The sequence below is a fragment of the Pteropus alecto genome, unplaced genomic scaffold (genome assembly GCF_000325575.1).
Source record: "Pteropus alecto unplaced genomic scaffold, ASM32557v1 scaffold73, whole genome shotgun sequence".
NCBI classification, from domain to species: Eukaryota; Metazoa; Chordata; class Mammalia; order Chiroptera; family Pteropodidae; genus Pteropus; species Pteropus alecto.
This window is the reverse complement of record NW_006436284.1, coordinates 2,490,759-2,511,097: the sequence shown is the minus strand read 5'-3', so window position 1 is coordinate 2,511,097 and position 20,339 is coordinate 2,490,759.

The following is a 20,339-nucleotide window of genomic DNA, read 5'->3' as shown; positions in this document are numbered from 1 at the left end:
AATAACTCAACAAGAAGGGAATGGAAGTCCTATAAATGCTGCTGAGATATAAAGGAAAATAAGGACCAGATGCTAGATTGCCACAGGTTAGAAGTTGAAGGAATAATAAATTCTTTCATGTTTAGTTATTATGGAAAAGAGAAACTTTAAATAAAAGTCTTTATTATACCTTATTGTTATTGTTTTAAAGTTGGAGATAAACTGACAGAACTGGGTCAGTAGAGAAGAAATTGAAAGAAGGGAGGAGAGAGAAGTGAGGATGCTAAAAAGACAGGAAGTGGTACTGCTCAGAGCACAGGAGAACTATTAGCTTTAGGCTAGACAAAGCGCTCCTTTTCTCTACTAACTAGGGTGACACAGAAGAAAGGATACAATGCAGTTGCTGAAAAATTGTGAACGTTGGAGGAAAAAAATTGAAGAAATTTGGCAGCTTCTATTTGCTTTATGAAATAGAAGGAAAATAAATTCTGTGAGAAAGATCTGAGAGGTTGTAGGTCAGGGTTGTGAGGAGATTTAAGAAGTTCTAAAAGTTGCTGAGCCTGACAGAAAAGAGAAGTATTGCCAGGCGGCCATGAAGACCCAGGGCAGGTCGGAGATGCATTTATGTTGTTTCCAATCTTTGTGCTCATGTGATTTTCTGTAGCAATCAAAGATTATATTTAAATAACTTCTTGTTATTTTAAACATAGTTTTACACTGTGTAATATGTCATTATAGTGATACTTTTTTCAAAAATTCCCTTTCGTTGGAAGTTTATATTTTTTCCAACTTGGGGCTATTTTAAATCATACTGCTATGAATAACTTTAAAATTTAAAAAAATTAAGTTTTTTAAGATTGGCTCAAAGAATGTGAACTCTTCAGAAATATTAACAACTGCTTTTAAAAATTTAGTCCCTAATGATTATGTCCAACAAAGAGTTCTCTGCTCTTTTACCAACATTAAAAAGTCTCATTTAAAAAATAATTTAATATGTAAGTTATATGATTACATTTATCTTTCTTTGCCTACCACCATGGTTGAATATTTCTTCCTAAACCCTTTAAAATATTTTTCTTCCTTAGCTAGAAAATAAACTAAGTTCATTTTCTTCTTTTCTTAGCAGAATTTCCCTCAGGATCCTTTTAGAAAAATTCTAAATGTATCTATAAATTTAGATATCACTCTACCGCCCATCCTTACTTGAAGGCACATCTTTATTTTTTATTTTAGGAAATGACTGTGACTCACAGCTTCAATTATTACCGTCATGGTTCCTGTATCACAATACTATACAGCCTCATCTCTTACCGAAATTTTAACCCTACATTTTGATTCAGGGGGCCAGGCCCTGAGCTCGAATGTGTTCTGATGAAGAAAATATTACAGGAGCAATAGACTCATCTTTGGGAGCATAAAAGACTAAAAGAAGAACAAGACTTAAGGAAAGGGGACATGACTTGGTATAATCAGGGGTTTGGGGAAGTGTGAGAGTATTTTGAAGTTGCTACCAGGGGAAAGACGATGCCAAAAATATGAGAAAAAATAAGATAGATGTTAATTTAATAATACATTGTGAATAAATGTATTAACATTAGCATTATTGTTGTGGTTAACTTCTATGATCTAAACTTGTCTAATTTATAAAATATGGTAATATTTATTTTTTTCATTTTTGAATACCTACTTATTCCATCCTTCTGTTACTGAAAAATTTTATAGAGATTATATACAATGGCTCTGATGTTACATTTGCACATTATTTTATCATTCAGAGATGTAAGGTTTTCCATTTTTTTTTCAGAAAGAATTTAAGGGGGATAATTACAGTATACCTGAGAATTAACAGTAAATTTAGATCACTGAGTGTCCCCTTACTGCCTCACTATCTAGCTTAGACTTTGCTCCCCGTTTATTCCACACTATCAATTCTACATTCACATTAACACCTTATGGAAGGGATGAGCTGTAGCACCCTGCTTTGTAATTTTAATAAATCCTACTCAAAGTGAATATGTTCTCCTGAGTGACATCAACAATGTTCATAAAATATAATAAATATAAAATAGTTTATAATCTTTGGAATTATATTTCACCATGAGAAAAAAAGATACAGGTAAAGTAATGATTGCAAATTCCAGAAACAAAGAATCCAGAAATGATATCTTGGAGAGCACAAGCAATACTTGTGAGAAGTGACCTCAGACCTTAAATGGTCAGCTTGAGTCATTTAAGAGCAAAATTCCCACAGTAAAGAAAACAGCACTGCGGCTTTAGAAAAACGGACATTGAGATGACCCATCTCTCTTTGCCTTAATTCCAAATTCAAAGGCATTGCAGGAAACTCGAATGTGAATTGTGGCACACCCTCCAACACAAAGATGGATGCTGTAGTTAGCATAACTTTGGCTCCACCTGTAAATGAATAGGTTGGTATTTTGGTTTTTAGGTTAATCTGCTATTACATTGGCTAATAGGTTTCTATATACACTGTTAGTAAGAGCTGGAGTTGGATAAAGAAAACCCAGTCTTCTTTCTTCTATACCAGACTCCTTTTCTAGACATTTCTGAATGAAAAAGAAACATTTGATTGTATAATTTATTCTAAAATTATACTATTAGAAACTTGAGTTTATAGATTTGACATATTAATTTATTAATCAACATACAATACAAAGCATTAGCAATAAGGTGTTCTATTAAAAATGTCTTTAGCACAACTAAAAATTATGGCTTTAAAATCAATTTTCAAAATAGTAATATCCACACTTGTGAAACCTACACCTTTAATAAATAACTTTGTATCTTGTAATTGAAGACATAATTTCAAATATAAAAAATAAAAACATCCACTAATATTGCATATTATTTTAAAATGCTCTAAAATCAATACTGTGCAGGATCATAAAAATGAAAAAGATTAAGTTTTAATCTGGGAAAAGAGAATATTGAATCCATTACTGAAAATAAAGTGATATATCATTCCTCATTAAATATAGTTACAATGTTTTTCTTATGTTTCTATTTTCCTTTGTATAGTAGAATCCATTTTAAAGGAAGTCGGAAAAAGATAAATAACATTCTCTAAAATTCTGATATATTTAATGTGTCCTTTTCAATTTTAGTTATCTTTTAATATAAAAATATTTTATGGAAAAAAATGACTTTGAAAAAAGATTATAAATAAATAGGGATACTTTTGCCCTTATACGAACGTGACTAAACAAACACCAAAGAAATGATGACAGGTGCATTACTCATGTCTTTTCCTTAGACATAGATTGTCAGAAATCTTTTTCAGACTTTAGCTATCAAATATGTAACTGAATTGTCAATTAAATATATTCTTGGTCAATATTAAAATTTAAATTAATGATTTTCCAAGTGAAAATTAATTAATTTGATGGTATAAAATTTGTCTCCAACATTTTACCTCCTCTTTTAATTTAATCTCCACCCCCCCATATTGTTGGAAAGATTTCTCAAATATAAATCTTTCCTCTGCCCAAACACCAAATCATATTTCTATACTTTTAGTAAAAAATGGGATATATTAGGGCATGACTCACCTCAAATTTCTTACCAATGTGATTGCATCATTGCTATTATTGATGAAGCTTCAACCAGTGCTCCATCCTGTGCAAATGTCATTACTAGCCATACTTATCCTAATATACAGCCCTTTCTCTCAAGCATAACTGTAGTCTTGCCTTGTGCCACTCTTAGGAACTCTACCATAAATGTCTGTTCTGTTTGAGAATTTTGATTCTAATTCAAAAAGGATCTTATTTTTTATTTAAATTATTTAATCTCAAAACTAATAACATAAAAAAATGACTCAAAAAGTCATGGTTGTATTCATTTTGCAGCTGTTAATACCGATAGTACGTTTAGGAAACGTTACTACAGCCTGCCTCATTCACCTCAATATTTGGACATTTTACCATACAAATTTCTTGAATCTATGAATTGTCATTTCTTCTCATGCATCTCAACTATTTGTGCTATTTTGTGGATTAATTCCAAAGAATAGTTTATTAGTTTTGAAAGAAGGCACCAAATCCACACAACCTATATCAACATAAATAAACAAAAACAAAAACAGAAAACAACAAATGACTGAACTGTTTTTCAAGTTAATAGTTTATTATGCCATAATTATCATTTGATTTGCATATCCCTGATAATGAAAGCATAATAATATCAAAAAGTAAACTCGTTTTGACTAACAAAATGATATTTATATCATAGTATGAATGTTCAGAACAAAAAGATTATGTTTAAGATCATCTTCTAAATTAACAACAAAACACAATTCCTCTGAACTGAAAGTAGTACCTTACTTTCAGTTTATTTCCAGATGCTCCCTCCTCCCCCCACCCACACACACGCCAAAAAAGGGCGGGAAGGGGACCATGTTCCTGAAGGGAGAAGGCTGAGGCATCCAATAGTTAGTGACAGTTAATGACCTTTTACTACAGAGTCTCAAATTCTTTTGCTGTTGGGGGCCAGTAATATGTTAGAAGCCTAGTTTTAATTTTCCTTCATGGAACCCTTTAAAGAAACCTTTTATGGAAATTCTTTAAGAAAAACAATAGTGTATTTGCAAATAAAATCAGTGCTCAAGTTCCATAATACACTTCTGTATTTTGTTTAAGACTGTTTCTATTTTATGCTCTACCCTTATTTGCAATCAGAGAATAACATGCTTTTTAAGGACACTATATTGAACTGAAGAACATTGCATAGACAATGTGAAGAAATCCGCTACTGCTGTATCTTGAAAGAAAGTTTATGTATAGGGGATTCTTATATCTGGCAATTATAAATATGATGTTTTTATGAGTTAATTTATTCTTTCATTATTGTCAGTTTTAATTCTTTAGGTCTAAGGTATTAAATTTGTCCAGGCGGGCACAAGATTATCATTGAAGAAAAGTATTACAATAGAGACTGGGAACAATGATTGATTCATATTTCAAATGAAGGGCAATAACCAGAAAATGCAAAATCATTCATATTCCCTGAACTTCTTATCTATTACCCAGAATCCTATAATTCAAAATATATATATATCTAAATGTCAGTTTATTTTAGATTTATGGTAGCTTACACTTGAAAATCAGAGTATTCAGGGTATCTTCTTTCTTTCCTTTGTTTCCCAAGGAACTTTTACCATCTAATTACATCAGTTTAGTGTCCTGATACATATTATACTGAAATAGGAATGATACATTGAAAGTAAAAAAAGTATAACAAACATAGCAAGTCCTGACTTCTTAATCTTGCTCCAGTTTTCTCTCTGCAGTTGTGTGAGAAATTTCCTTCCCTCATGCATATCTTCATGATTAGTGTGCTTATTCCGTTTGATTAAACACTTCAGCCATCTAAACCCACAAGTCATTTCTTCTCATTTTGGAATTCTTATCACAATAGCCTCCAAACTCTAGTCTTCCAGTCTTACCAGGTAGAACCAGGTTTGATTGTAGCCTTTCTTTGCCCTCAGAGTCATCAGATCTTTCTAAATCTTACGACTGAGTCCACAGTTCTCTGAGATTCAGCTCACTCATCATTTTCTCAGCCACCACTCTAATCCAATAATGTATTCTTATGCATCTGAACAGCAACAACAGCCCCTGAGCCACTCTTGTTCCCTGTCTTTTGCCTCAATTGTAAACTCAACTTGGTATATACATACTGACTTTGTTCATCAATCTCAATACTAGCTATGCAATCTTCTCTAAATGAAATTCTACAAAAGTTGGTTCAGCCAGTTTCTTACATTTCCCAACACAACATGCTCATTCTCATCGCTCTAAATTAGTCATGTATTTCTTCCATGGTCTCTATTGTCTTTCTTCTATGCCCTATTATTTATAAATTTCGATCCCAATCTCAACTCATGCTCTCCTAAGTATTATGATATGATGGCTTTGGTTTAGCTTAAATTTCATTATTCTATAGAATTTGGGTTATACCATTATGTACTTGCTTCCCATTAAAAAATACTCCATCTGTTTTTCCAACTATAACTTGTTTTTCACCAATTACCTTTTATGTTTCCTAAAGGTTGTAACATATTTTCAGTTTCTCTGTTTCCTTGATCTACAAGGCATAGTTCTAGTCAGAGCAGGTTTAAGTGCTTGATGTTTTAAATAATTAGTACTATGAAACATAGTCTAATAATATTATTGGGTCATCAAATCTAAGACCCTTTGATACCTGATCTTACCATAAGATGTCAACAGAAGATTGTCACACAACATCATTATGATCTTCGGTTGGTTCATAGGTATTGTAAGATGCTAGGAGATGTGAGAAACATCCCTAATTCAGAAAAAAAATGTGAGAAAGTACATCCTAAGGTCAAAGAAATTTTAGTGTTTGCAGAAAACCCAGAATATATGTCATTGCATACATAAATTTATATTTTATTTAATTATACCATTGTACATAATAATTCGATAATAATTTATTTTTAAATGCACATATTAAAATTTGTTGAAATTAAATAACTTATCTGTCTAAGGTCATGGTTCTAGCAGGTGGTAGAGTAAGCTTAGAATCTAGTCCACCAGGACAGTTCTGTAGAACAGAGCTGGTCTTATTTTCACCACAAAGGGACCTATTGATACACTGAAAATGTTCATGTTCTCTCACATTTCTTCTCAAACAATCTACCAAGCACTAAAATTTAATGTCTTTCTTTTATTAGAGTCTTCCTTAAAGGAGAAATCTGCACTTAGGATAAGTTATTGGAGTCATTAGTGTGAAGATGCACTTAAATTCATGAAAATGGGTTAAATCTCCAATTCGTGAAAATGGGTTAAATCTCCAAGAAAAAAAAAAGGTGTAGAAAATATAAGAAGACTCAATAATGAGCACAAAGGGAATACAAATATTTAGAGACAAAAAGAAAAAGTAGAAGAGAAAGAAAGTGAAAGAAATGAGCAGCCATTGAGTTGAAGAAAACCAGGAAAGCACTGTGAAAGTTATGACAGCAATATTTCAAGGCGGGAGTGGTTGTCTCTGGCAAAGATTGCTGAAAGTTCAATTAATATAAATCAGAAAGCGGGCTATTGAAATAGGTCCTTGGATGTCATTGTGGTCTTGATAAGGGCAGTTTCAGTGAAATTATGGGGTGAAAATCATTCTGTAATGAACTGAGGTATGTATGGGAGGGGAAGGATATAAACAGCTAATGTATACAATTTTTTTTTAAGTTTAACTTTGAAAAGGTACAGAGAAATAGGATTGTTAGGTGAGGAAGAGGACTGCATTTTTATTTATGATGGGAGATTCTAGGCTATGTTCATATGCTGATGGGAATGACTGTGTAGAAAGGAAGAGATGGGATAAGTATAGGAGTAAGAGCCATAGAGCTGTGACAAGAGTGGATGAGGTCGGGAGGAGGACTATAGGAGTTTGCATTTGATGCCAGGGGAAAGACATCTTCCTTAATGAAATAAGAAGGAAAACAATAAGGTAGCCTTCAGTATAGATGGGATTTTAGATTTGGCAGAGAAAACATGAGGCATTTCCAATGAAATGTTTTCTAGTTCCTCAATAAAATATGAAATAAAGCCATCACCTGAAAATAAGAGTAGAATAGGGATGGGGAATGTTTGAGAAGAGGGGACAGTATATAAAGTATTATTTTAGGGGTTAGAAAAAGTAACCCTACTAGAAACAAAATAGGGAGATTGGGCATTTTTGAGTGTCAATTTGATCTCTGAGTTTTAGAATGAAACAAGCCAGCTTCGACAGGTCAATTTTCTCCAGGAATATCTAGCTACTCCCATGAAAGCACAGTGAAGGCTAGTAGAAGGTATTCTTTATAGTTGAGGTTTTACAAGACAAGCACAATCATGAAAGAGAAATCAAAGAAGTAGAGGGTACTTGCAAGGTTGTGTTAGAACGATAGATGTTAGTCTTTAGGCTAAATAAGGGTGAACACGAAGCCAGAAAGAGCAGAGAAAAATGAGAAAATGATGAGAAAGCATTAAAAAACTGATGAGGCAAGAGGAATTATAGTAGTGAGGGTGCTTGAGCAAATGGCCTAAGAATTGAATGTATGGATTTCAGGAATAAAGTGTCTATTTATGAAAAAGTACAGGATATGAATATGGGAATCAATTGCTTAGGCAGAATGAAGCATAAGTCTAGAAATGAGGCTGAAGAACTAGCACTCTAAAGTGTTGGTGTATTCATCTCTATGGATTTTCAAGTCACTAAGAATGATGGCAGGGTTTCTGAAATAGTCAAAATAGTGAGGTGAGAAATAAAATATTTGGTGGATAAATGAGCTGTGCCCAAGATTATAGTAGGTAAGAAGGTGGTATAGATGTCTCAAGTACCAATGCAGAAATAGTAATTGTAGTAATGATCTGGAAGTCATATGAAAAGTAAAGAGAAACTTGACTCTAATTTCTTGGCCCTGATCAACATGTGGAATGAGAGAAAAAAACAGTCCTCACTTTAGAGAACAGAGAAAGTCCTGCCTTCTTGGGAAAGCCAAATTTTAGTGAAGCTAGGAATGTTTCCCAACATTTAGATTGTTTTTCTTCCTAAAATGAGCAAAAAAAAAAAAAAAAGTATGACTCATAATGTAATTATAATGTAATCCTTTGAAGATGTATATTTGTAGCCTGCTCTTATTACAGATGTAATGGAAGTAGCCAATGAGTTGAAGAAGATTGATGTATTAGTATTGATGTATTAGTATTCTACTGCTGAATAACAAATTACCACAAATTTAATAGCTTAAGACAACATCCATGTATTGGCTCACAGTTCTATAGGTCAGAGTCTGGCACAGGATCACTGGGTTTTCCACAGGGTTGAGTTCTCATCTAGAGAGTCTGGTAAAGAACCTGCTTACAAGCTAATTCTGGTTGGTGGCCAAATTCAGTTCTTTGTTATTGTAGGACTGAGGTCTCTGTTTCTTTGCTGGATGTTGATTTTAAATCCTAGAAGCTAACTGCATTCCTTGGACAACAGGCCCATCCATTTTTAAGCCAGAAATAGAGTCTCAAATTTGTCTCTAACTGCCTTTCTGTTCCCAACTCTAGAAAAGTCTACTATTAAAGGGGTTGTGTAATTAAGTTAGGTCCATCTGAATAATCTCTCTTGCTTAATGTTAATTGAGCTATACAACATAACCTAATCATGGGAGAAACAATTCATCATATTCACATGCTAAAGAATAAGGCTGGAAATCTTGGGGACCATCTTAGAATTCTTGGTAAGCAGCAAGAAAGAGTAATGTGAAGTATGACATTGGAATCGAAATGATGGTAAATCTGGTCCCTGAAGGCTTCTCATTTTCCACAGGACAACATGAATCCTTTAACATGAAACACGAGGCCTTTGATGACTGATATCTGTTCATCCTCATCTCTCAAATTTCTCTCTTATTGATCATAAACAGCACCTATTCCAGAATACCTTCATTTTCCTAAATATGCCATGTTCTCAAGCCAGTTAGCAAAAGAACAAATTTTAAAGGCACATTTGAATTTCTTAGGATCAAATTCTTAGTAATTTTTGTTCAGACATGTACATATATTCGAAAAGACGTGTGTGTGTGTGTGTGTGTGTGTGTGTGTGTGTGTGTGTGTTTAATTAAATGACTAAATTTTGGTTGGGCTTCATGGAATGGCTTGAAAGAGCTGATTGCTTTTAATGCTATGGTCTTATATGAGTTGGTACTTCCACCATGGAGCTTGCTAATGAAATGAATATTCTAGTATATTAGAGAGAAAGCATGATGAAATAAAGTGGTTACTCCAGGTTATGGAGCCAGATAAAATGATTTTGAATTCTAGCTTTGCCAATAACTGTGTGATCATGTGCAAACCATGAAACTTTGCTTCAGTATCCTCATCTGCAAATACTGGTAAATAACCACGCTACTGATGGCTGTGGAATTTAAGATGTCTTCAAAGTGTCTAGGACATTATAGGACATTATAGATCCTCAATAATATAAATATTTAATTAATATGTGAATGGAAAATTATGCTATTGATCTAGATTTCCAATTCATAACTAATCCCTTAGCTTCTGTTTGTGTAAAATGAAGAGATTGGTTTTATCTCTTATTAATGCTTCTTTAATCTTTATTATCCAAATTTTATAGCATTTAGCACTGTAATAGTCACTATAGAATACATAAAACTTATAAGATATGATGCTTGCTTATAGAACTCTAAAATGTAAAGCGTATGATAAGGCTCAATTTCATAAAAATTAATTACAAGATATTATGCATGACAGAATGTGCATAGTATTAATAGAATATTATTAATAGTGTAAGAATCTTAGTTTAACCACATAAATGCAAGAACAAAGTAGTCTAAAGTTCTATATAAACATATGCAAAAAGTTAGAGTTTGTAAAGAAGCCAACAAATGCATTGATTTCTGGAAGCAGGAATAAAGAAAAAAATATTAACAATTTCAAGGAGAATTAAACAACATTTTGGTGTAGAAAACAACGAGCAAAAGAAACCTCTACCTTCACTTGGTAGTAGGAGTGAGACAAGTGCACATAAAAGATGGTGGCATCTTTCCTTGTTTTGAATTTATAAGGAAATTTTTTTAAAGTGCAGTTGGAAGAGAATGTCAGGAAGTCGATATTTTCCAGAGTCAAACTTGAGAATCTGAAGATAGTAAATTTGTGTTAGACTATAAATAGTACACATCACTTAAATACCAAGATCGACTTGGTCAAATTGGGTGCCATCTGCAGGGAAATGGAACCTAAACTGAAAAATGATTTAGATCGCAAAGAGATGGGAGCTATGATTATTCATTACTTAATATGAACAAGCAGTTCAGGATGAAAAAATGCCAGTTGTATTGACATTTGAAAAGTGTATTGGTTTTTTTCATTCATTTAAGTGAATGTTTTAGTAAATTAATAAACATGTTTCTGTGGCTAAATAAGTAGACTCTGGAGACTATAAGCCCTTGGATAAAATGCTAAAAGGGCCTCAGTTTCCATATCTGTAAAAGAATTATAGAAATAGTATGTATTTCATAGGGTTGTGAAAAGATTATAGGAGTTGAAATACAGAAAATACTTAGAAGAACACTTGGTGCCCAAGAGCATTGTCTGTCTTTTTCTTTGTATTATTAGCCATGTAGCCATGACATTGTTTGGAAGTAGAATGTCATTTTAGGGGCCTTTTGAGTTTTCACATTTACTTCCCAAACACTCCTTTACCTGGGGCTTTTAGGAATGAGTGAAATGAGTCCCAGAGAAACTGAACATTTGCGACAACATGGAAGGATTTTAAGATTATCATGCTAAGCAAAATAAGACAAATAGAAAAAGTTGAGAACCATACGATTTCACTCATATGTCACCCCGATAAATTTAATTTAAAAAAAAGAAACTGAGTTCCACACCTACCATCACAGAGCTGTTCAGTGAAGAACCAGGGTTCCTGAGAATACAATTGGCGGCCAATAGTGATCAGAACTAGAGAAAGAGCAAGAAGATGATCAGGGGATTGTGGGGCAGAAATCTAATAGATTAACATGTGAAAGAGAAAACTAGCTAATTAAATCAAGGACAACTCAGAAAGAACTGAATGACAATCAGCATTATTCCACAAAAAGGTGTTGCTACATCTGAAAATGGTAATGAAATACACATTGAAAGGAAAATCAAAGTATGCAAAATGCCAGGATTTGCTTCTCTTCAATGTTTATTTTTATCTTCAAATTTTATCTAATCAAATTTGTTATGTAGGTGTGTATGTTGGTTTTAAAATATAATTTGTCTTTCAAAAGATTCATTTAGTGCAAAATTTCAGGAATCTTACATGCCAGATTCCTCCTGCAAACACAGTTAAGCAGGATAATAATTAAAAAAAGAAAGAAAGAAAGAAAACATCACACAGAATTTAGACCTGCTATTGTTTTAACTTAGACCACATTTCAAGTTTTTACAAATTAGTTTAACCCCTGAGTATGTGGAATATATACATCTTTCATTGCATACATTCCCAGTTTTACTAATTTACTCATACTATAACACAGTTCTATTGAAGTCCAATCAAATTGGCTACTATTTTTCTGGGGAATAATAATAGCCCATGCAAGACATATGACTTACTGCTATGATCACTAATCAAATGTTTTCCTGGACCTTAATTAATAACATGCCAGGCAAAGATCTGTGTATAATCATCTTGGTGTCAGCATAACTTAGCAAAGATCACATGAAGAGTTGATTCTTCTAAATATCCACTGAAATAACATATTGATTCTTTTTTAAAGTAACTTGGTAAAGAAGAGGAAATTGTACATGATTATTCAGTCTCTAGTAAAAATCACATAAAATAGCCTTCGATAGGTCAAAACAAATTTTAATTTGCACAATTTGATAAATAGCCCATAATGCTTTTGAATGATAGAATTGACTTGCAGACCTAAGAAGCCAATTCTTTTGAAGAGTAGTGCAAATTATTGAAGACATTTTTTATCCTCTCTCTACTTGGATATTGATTCATTTCTATATAACAGGAAAAAAAGAGAAAATTGCAATTATAGCAGCGCTGTTCATTCTATTATAAGTAGAGAACTACCAACATTTCTATTATTAACCCCTATTGTCACCGGTTTATGATCTCAGCAGTAAACTTGGCATGGATGATACCTCCTTGTGAGTACATTTTTTTCACCATGTTTCATAAGCCATTTGTCTATTTATGAATTATACAATTGCCAGAAATAATGTGCACTCAAATAGGCTTTTGATTTCCAATCACTCTGAATAAAGGTTTATGTTTTAAGATGAAAGCACTGCCTTCAAAATATTCTAAATTTCTTTTGGCATTTTGGTTTGTCCTTTTTATTTTCTAATTCCCCAATCTGTCTGTTTAAGGGAAATTTTAATATAAATTAATAAAACCTGGTCTCAAGCAATTGGCTCACTTCACCCAAGTTAACAATTGGCACAGATTGCTAGGTGGAAAAGTCAGCTGTGATGATTGGTATCAATTGCCAGGCTGACTGAAATAACGCTGTTAGCTTTGTGACAGTTCACTTAGCCCATCAGGTACAGGCTGAGACTTAGAGTCTTTAACGTGCATTTTGAAACTTCTGATTCACATACATACCAAATAACACAGAATTGTTGCTTAGATTAAAAATGTATTATTAAAAAATCATGAACTTTATCACATATATATGAAGATATAGATATAATGTATATGGTTAGATACACTATAATTATGTATACATTATATGCAATATGTATGTATAATGTATAAAGGAAGATAAAATAAATGTCATTTATCCACCACCACAATTAAAGGTAGAATGTAACCAGAACCTTTAAGTTCCCTAGAAACCTCTCCATTATTGAATCTCTCTCCTTTCTCCAACAGGTAACCAAAAGCCTAATTAAAAAAATAATAATAATTTTCATACTTCTCTTCATGTATTTGTCTGTAAGTAGCATTGACTCAGTGTTCTTGTTCGGGTTGATTAAATAATTGAAATGATGCCGAGTTTACTCTCTAATCATTTTTCACTTTCACTCAGTTAAGTGTTTGGGGGATTCATCCAGTTTATTACAGTAGTCGTAGCTCATTTCCATTGCTCTCTCTAGCATTTCTGCTTCTCAAACCACCACGAGTTATTTACCCATTCTACTCTTGGCAGACCTGAAGTTATTTCCAGTTTTTTTTCTACACATGTTAATTATACTAGTATATTCCCAGAGCCTAATTAGGACCCAAAGATTATTTTAAATAACCATTTGAATATGAAGTTACACCACTCCAGCATTAGATATTTGAACATAATTTTTTATCTGCATTACCTTAGCCAAACCCACTTCTGACAAAGCCTAATAGATTTGCAATACAAACTGAAGCATTGATATTCTTATAATAAAGGTATTCTTTCAAAAAGAGTCAAAACTAATATCTCCAGCACAGTCACATGTACCAGACTTTCTCTCCTGTTTGCGTGCCATCCGGATGTCCTTGAGAAATCCTGTCGTTCCCTCTGTGCTGTAATCCAATGAAAATGTTTATTTGCAGCCAGTTTTTATTAAAGTTTTGGTTTGGATTTTAATCTTCCCCTCCTGCTTGCTCCTTCTTTCAAGCCCTTGTGAGTGTTGTCCCTCTTTCCTGAACAACCCTTCAATCTCAGTCTCTGTGGTCAGGCCATCACTGAATGGGGTTCAGTCCCCATCTTCCATTCTGAAGCTGGTCTAGATTTCCCTCCCACCCAAATACATTTGCGTCTTGTCCTAGGTGTTGCCTTACATATAATTCTATCTTCTAAATGTTTCTACCTTTTGAGGAATCATTTTGATATATATTACCTTATTCGTAAAGTGCTTTCCTTGTGTATGTTTTTAATCATCAGTAAATGAGAGCTACTGATGACTTGACACCACAGCTTTTATTTTTCTTGTATTCACTGTGCGGCTTTAGTGGGTATTATTATTTCTGGATTCTAAATGTTCCTAAATATTTTCCTTCTCCTTTGCCTGCTCCCTGCTCAATAACTCTCTATTTTAGAACTTCTTTGATGCCCAGATTGTAGATCTTAAGAGTGTCACTGACTGATTCATTTATTTACTCATTCATTTAACAAATATTCTTTGGATACCTAATATGGACCAAGCACTATGCTAGACACTGAGCAGACAGAATAAATGAAGCATGGCCCTTGCTCTCAAACAATTCCCAATAGGTATAAAAGATACACACACACACACACACACACACACACACACACACACACACACACACAGATTATTACAACATCGTATGCAAATAGAGTAGCCGAGATCAGCACTGGGCATTACAGGAGATTATAAAATCGACATGCATTTAATAGGGCAGGGGAAATAGAGAGATCACAGAAGCCTTCCTGGATAAAAGTACTACAGAGTGAAGAGATATCAGGCAGGTGAAGGAATAGGGGCAACCTCTTATGCAGTGGGCATAGCAGTAAGTGATAAATTCTAGAACATATTAGCTACTGTTATTAATGCAGCAAAAGAAAAAACATGGAAACAAAATATCTTTGACCGTCTATTGTAAGAGCTGCAAATAATTGCTAGAAAGTTATACTAGAGTTAGAGAGGTGGGAGATGAAACTATGAGGCTAGAGATAGAGGCCGAGATAAGATCATGGAGGGCCAGTATAGTGTGAGAGGGAACTAAGGCTTTTTCTTAATGGTGATGAGAAACTTTGAAGAATTTAAGGAGGAAACTGAAGAGGTCTGACTATTGTTTTCGATAGATTATTTAAACATCAATGAGGGCAGATATGATGGAAGACTGTTGTCACACTGCTCTGAGCGATGGTAGATCTGAACCAAGGGGGAAAGTGGATGAGATGAAGTTCTCTACCTTTCTATTCCTTTTCTTGTTTATTTTTCTTCATAGCACCTCTCTCTACTGAACATTTGGCATGCTCTGTGAGAATTGAGACATTGTCTATTTTGATCACTGCTCCAAATGCATCACCTGGAACAGTGCCTGGCACAAGCAGCACTCAATAAATATTTGTGGGTCTAATGAATGAATCATGTGAGAGGTTATGTGATGTGGATGTGAGTCGGATGATTTCTAGGATTCTAATGTGAAAGGCTTCTGTGTGAACAGTGATGCCTCCAACTGAGAGACTATAAGAGATAAAACACATTTGGGAAAGAAGATGATAAATCAAATTGCAAAATCAATATTTTGTGAGCTCTTTTAGGTGAATAATTTCTAATCTCATGAGGTAATTAAATTGAAATATTACTATCATAAGGTGATATTTGATTGAGAACTAAATGCCAAAGAAGCTAGTGATTATTTTCCTGTTTTTAATACCCAGGAAACATTACAAAGAGATGATTATTTGGAGAACCATCCAGTCATTTCTAATGACAGCATAGGTCCTTCTCCACAAATAAGTCATTAATTTATTGATTTACTCATTTACTAATTTTTTGTGTGCTTACTGTCAACATGTGTCTCATGTAATATGAAAAGGAAAGTATTCTGACTCATCTTCATTGGTGAACTGCATGACCCTGAATGCCCAGGTCAACTGCCAAAGTCTACCTGCTTAAGGCATCTTTCTGACCTTAAAGATTTCAAGAATGTCTGATTGATGAATATCGACTTGCTGACCTCATGTAGAAAAAAATTACCTAAAATAGTATTAATAAAATATACAAAAAATAAACATTAAAAGACTTCCTGAATAAAAGAATTATCATTTTAAATCTTTTTCTCATTTTAAAACTATCATTTTAAATCTTATTACACACTATAGAGTCCTTATAATTGTTAAAATATAAAGATATATCAAAAATTTCATCAATTGTTTTATTTCTACAATTAAAAAAATTGGAATGACTGTGTAGTTTAAATCATAGACAGGCAGGAAAATGGTAAATAACTTTGGTTTCTATTTGGCCCACCTTTTGATAGATTTGCCTCAGGTAGGATTCCTAAATATGCTAATGAGCCTCTTGCCTTTTATTTAGTTTTTTAAACCATACCATGGAATTAGCAAAAATATTTGCAAAGTGGTGAGATTCAGAGGAATAAACATTTGTGTCATATATATATATATGAGATTTATGTGTGTGTGTGTGTGTATATATATACACACACACACACACACATAAATCTAGTTAGAATCAAATGAATGAGAGACTTACCTAATAAAACAAATTGGACAGATCTGAAGTCCAGAATATGCAAAAAGTCTTGAATATGTAGAAACTCATCTTTCCAAAAGGATCCACATCTTTCCTCAATAAATACGGAGATCAAGAATGGGAAGTGGGGCAGAGAGCAGAGCGATTCATTGAAGGACTATTTCCAGAGCAGCTGTTCTAGTCTGCTCCCTAATCTTTGTCTCACCTTCTTTTACCCAAACTAACTAGCTGTCCTGTGTTTACTCCTAGGCAGGAACTGGAAAAGTGTTTTTTAAAGAAATTAAACCATCTGGCTGAGAAAATCTGTGACTTCTGGTGAGGGTGTTGGAACTTCCTCATTCTAGCATTAAAAGGGTTTTCTCCATATCAGCTCTCCCTAAAGATAAGTTTACTAAGTGGCATTGTATGTCCACATACACAGAACTCCCAGATAATCATAACCTTCAGTAGGAGGACTTATGGGATCATAGAGCTATCTATATAATTGAAAAAGGAACTCACACCAGTTACCTTTATTAATTAGTCTGTCTTCATTCTATATATGGCAGGGAACCAATAGTCACTGGACAAAAATCCATAACAAAAATGAAAACTAAGATGAACAAAATTTGAGGAAATCAGCATCATGAAAAAGGAAGTCCAAAATGAATAAAGAGGGCAACTAAAGGTAGCAGATAATTCAGGAAATATATTTTAAAACTCTAAGTAATATTCACAGAGAGATTAGAGAATATATTATAACCATTAAAACAAGAAGATAATGTTATTAACAAAAAACTAATCAGAAACAATATAAGATCTTGGGAAATAAAAACATGAATGACAATATAAAAACTTTAATAAGGAATTCGAAAGATAAAGTTGAAGAAATTTACCAGAACTTAGAGCTAAATAGGTAAGAAAATGAGAGAAAATATAACAGACAAGTTGAATCAATGCATAAAATAAAGTATTAAGCTAACTTGAATTTTAGAAAAAATAAAGAAAATGAAAGAACAAAAATTATAAAAATAATAGTAAAAGAGTTTGGTCCAGGCAAATTATTTAATCTCTCTGAATCTTAGTTTCTTTCTTCATAAAATGGAACTAATAATACTTTCCATATAGTTTTACCATTGAGTTTTAAATGCAATAATGTAGATAACAATATTTACTATAATATTGCTTGCTTTAAAAATGCTAGTTATAAACAAATTATCTAAGTCTTATTTTCCTTATCTGTGAAAACTGAGACAGCAATCCCTTACATGGTTGCTGTGAAAATTAAATGATCTCTCTCTCTCTTTCTCTCTCTCTCTCTCTCTGTATCTGAAATACACTTGATATAAAATAGACTCTTAGGAAATAGTATTCTTCCTCTCTCTATCCCTATACATCTCCAAGACTCTAATTTTTCTACTACCTCTCCATAGCAAAACATTTAAATCTCAATGCATAGTGTAAAGGCAAAAATATACATTTAATAGTAGAATAAGTCTCAGTTGTTTCACTAAACAACTGTATCATCTAAAGGAAGTGACATACTCTGGATCTCCAGTATCTTTGCTATTAAGTGGGGATAATGAGACCTGCTCTATTTAGATAATGTTCTGCATATCAAGTCATTTTCATCTTTAAGTGAATGATACCTACTTGGGAAGAGGGCTGCCTCACCCTTGGGAGTGAAGAAAGAGAGAGTTGCTGCTGACAGTACAGAATTTGAGGCAGGAAGATTATGAAGTAGATGAAGGTAGGAGAAAGTGGGAGTCTAGTATATCAAGAAATGGTGTGGGCTAATTCAGGGTATCTATCAACCAGTTGAAGAATGATAAAACAAAGCAGTTAGAGGCAAGCATCACTGTTCAAGAAGAAAATGAGCAGTAAGAAGCAGCTAGATATGGGAAGTTTCCTCTGTCAGACGACCTCATTATATCTATATCAATATATGATATCTATTACATAGGTACCTCTGTGATCCCACAATTTCTCTCCATTGAAAGGGGATTGCTGCCTGGGAGCTCCCTGTGGTTGTCCAACCCTTCCAGTAATTGATTTGGAAAGAATTACAGTACTTGTAACTCTCTGACTTGTTTTAGAGTTATGCATGGATGATTTTTCTCAAATAATTATTCTTAATGAAGGCTACCAGATCATAAGCTCTTAAAGACAAAATCTGTTCCTGATTTATCATTGCATTCCTTTCTGTCCTTAGCACAATATCTTTAAGTAGTATGTACTTGAGGTAATTGATTAGAATTTACAAGTGCAAGGATAAGCACAATGAAACTTGAAATGTAAATAAAAATCTGTTTGTTAAAGATTGAAGAAGAAGGATGAAGAAAATTTAGGACTGCTAATATTAAAGTCTAATTAAAAGCATTTTGAATGGGTCTTATTGAAGTAGTTAAAAGTACATCAATGAGTATAATAGACCAAAATACTAAAGTACAGTAAAGGAGTAGAAAACAGGAGTAGACTGAAGAGAAACCTGGAGATATGTCCAAGACCAGAGGTGAGGAGGTATCTATTATACATTGATAAATAAAGGGCTTTTGATTAGCCAACTGAGACTTTTCCCTCTGAGATCACTGAAATACATAAGAAATATACTAATATCACCAATATCCTATATTTCATGAGTGGCTGAGGAAACAAAATTGATATGCCAGAAGAAAAAGGCATATTGGCTATTTTTGTGGATCTTTATTATATATACGGTCAACAGACATGCCAATCTTAAAATAATATGCTTCGTATTTTAGAGAAAAGAGTGATTATCACCAAAGGATAGTAATTTGTAGGCTGAGTTTAGGCATAGTTTCTGCAGATGGCATTGTTCTTGATAAGGAAAAACTCTATGAATTTAGAAAAAGGCTGAAGAAAGACCCCCTTTTTTTTAAAGAGACATTCACCTCTTCTTACAACCCATTGCCTACAACTTGGTCAGGTGGCCATATGTAGCTGCCTCAGGAGCCAGGAAATGTAATTTTTAATCTCTACTGCCATGTGCCTTCCAGAAAGTAAGAGAACAGATATTTCTGGAAAGTATCAACAGTCTTTACTATGCCACCTAACTTTGGTCAAGTAACTATATCTCCATATCCCTCACAAACAAGGAAAGTACCTGGACATGGAAGCAGTGCTAAGATAGTTTTTGGATGAATAATTCAATGTGACAATGAGCTTCTCTGTGCCCTGATGCCCTTATCTCTAAAGCATCTGCCTTGAATTCCTCACAGGGCAGTTGTGAAAAAAAAAACAATTAAAATAGAAAACATACATAAGAAGAATATTAGAATTGTTATGGCTAGAAGAAACTTCATATATGAGAAAGACCAAGACTGTGACTGAGCAGTTAAGAAATCTGAGGCTGAGAGAAGTATGAGAAGAAGCCAAGGCTACAGGACCATGATGAAAGTAGTAATAGACCAATAGAATACAGACTTCTACTCTGTATTCATTTCCTAGGCTGCCATAATCAATTAACATAGACTTTGTGGCTTAAAAACAACAGAATTTTATTCTTGCTGATCTCTGAAGGCCAAAAGTCCATAATACAGATGTCAACAGAGCTATGCTCCCTCTGAGGGACCTAGGGGAGATTCTGCTCCTTGCCTCGTCCAGCTTGTGCTGGTTTCAGGAATCTGTTGGCTTGTGGCTATGTGGCTACAGTCTCTGCCTCTGTTT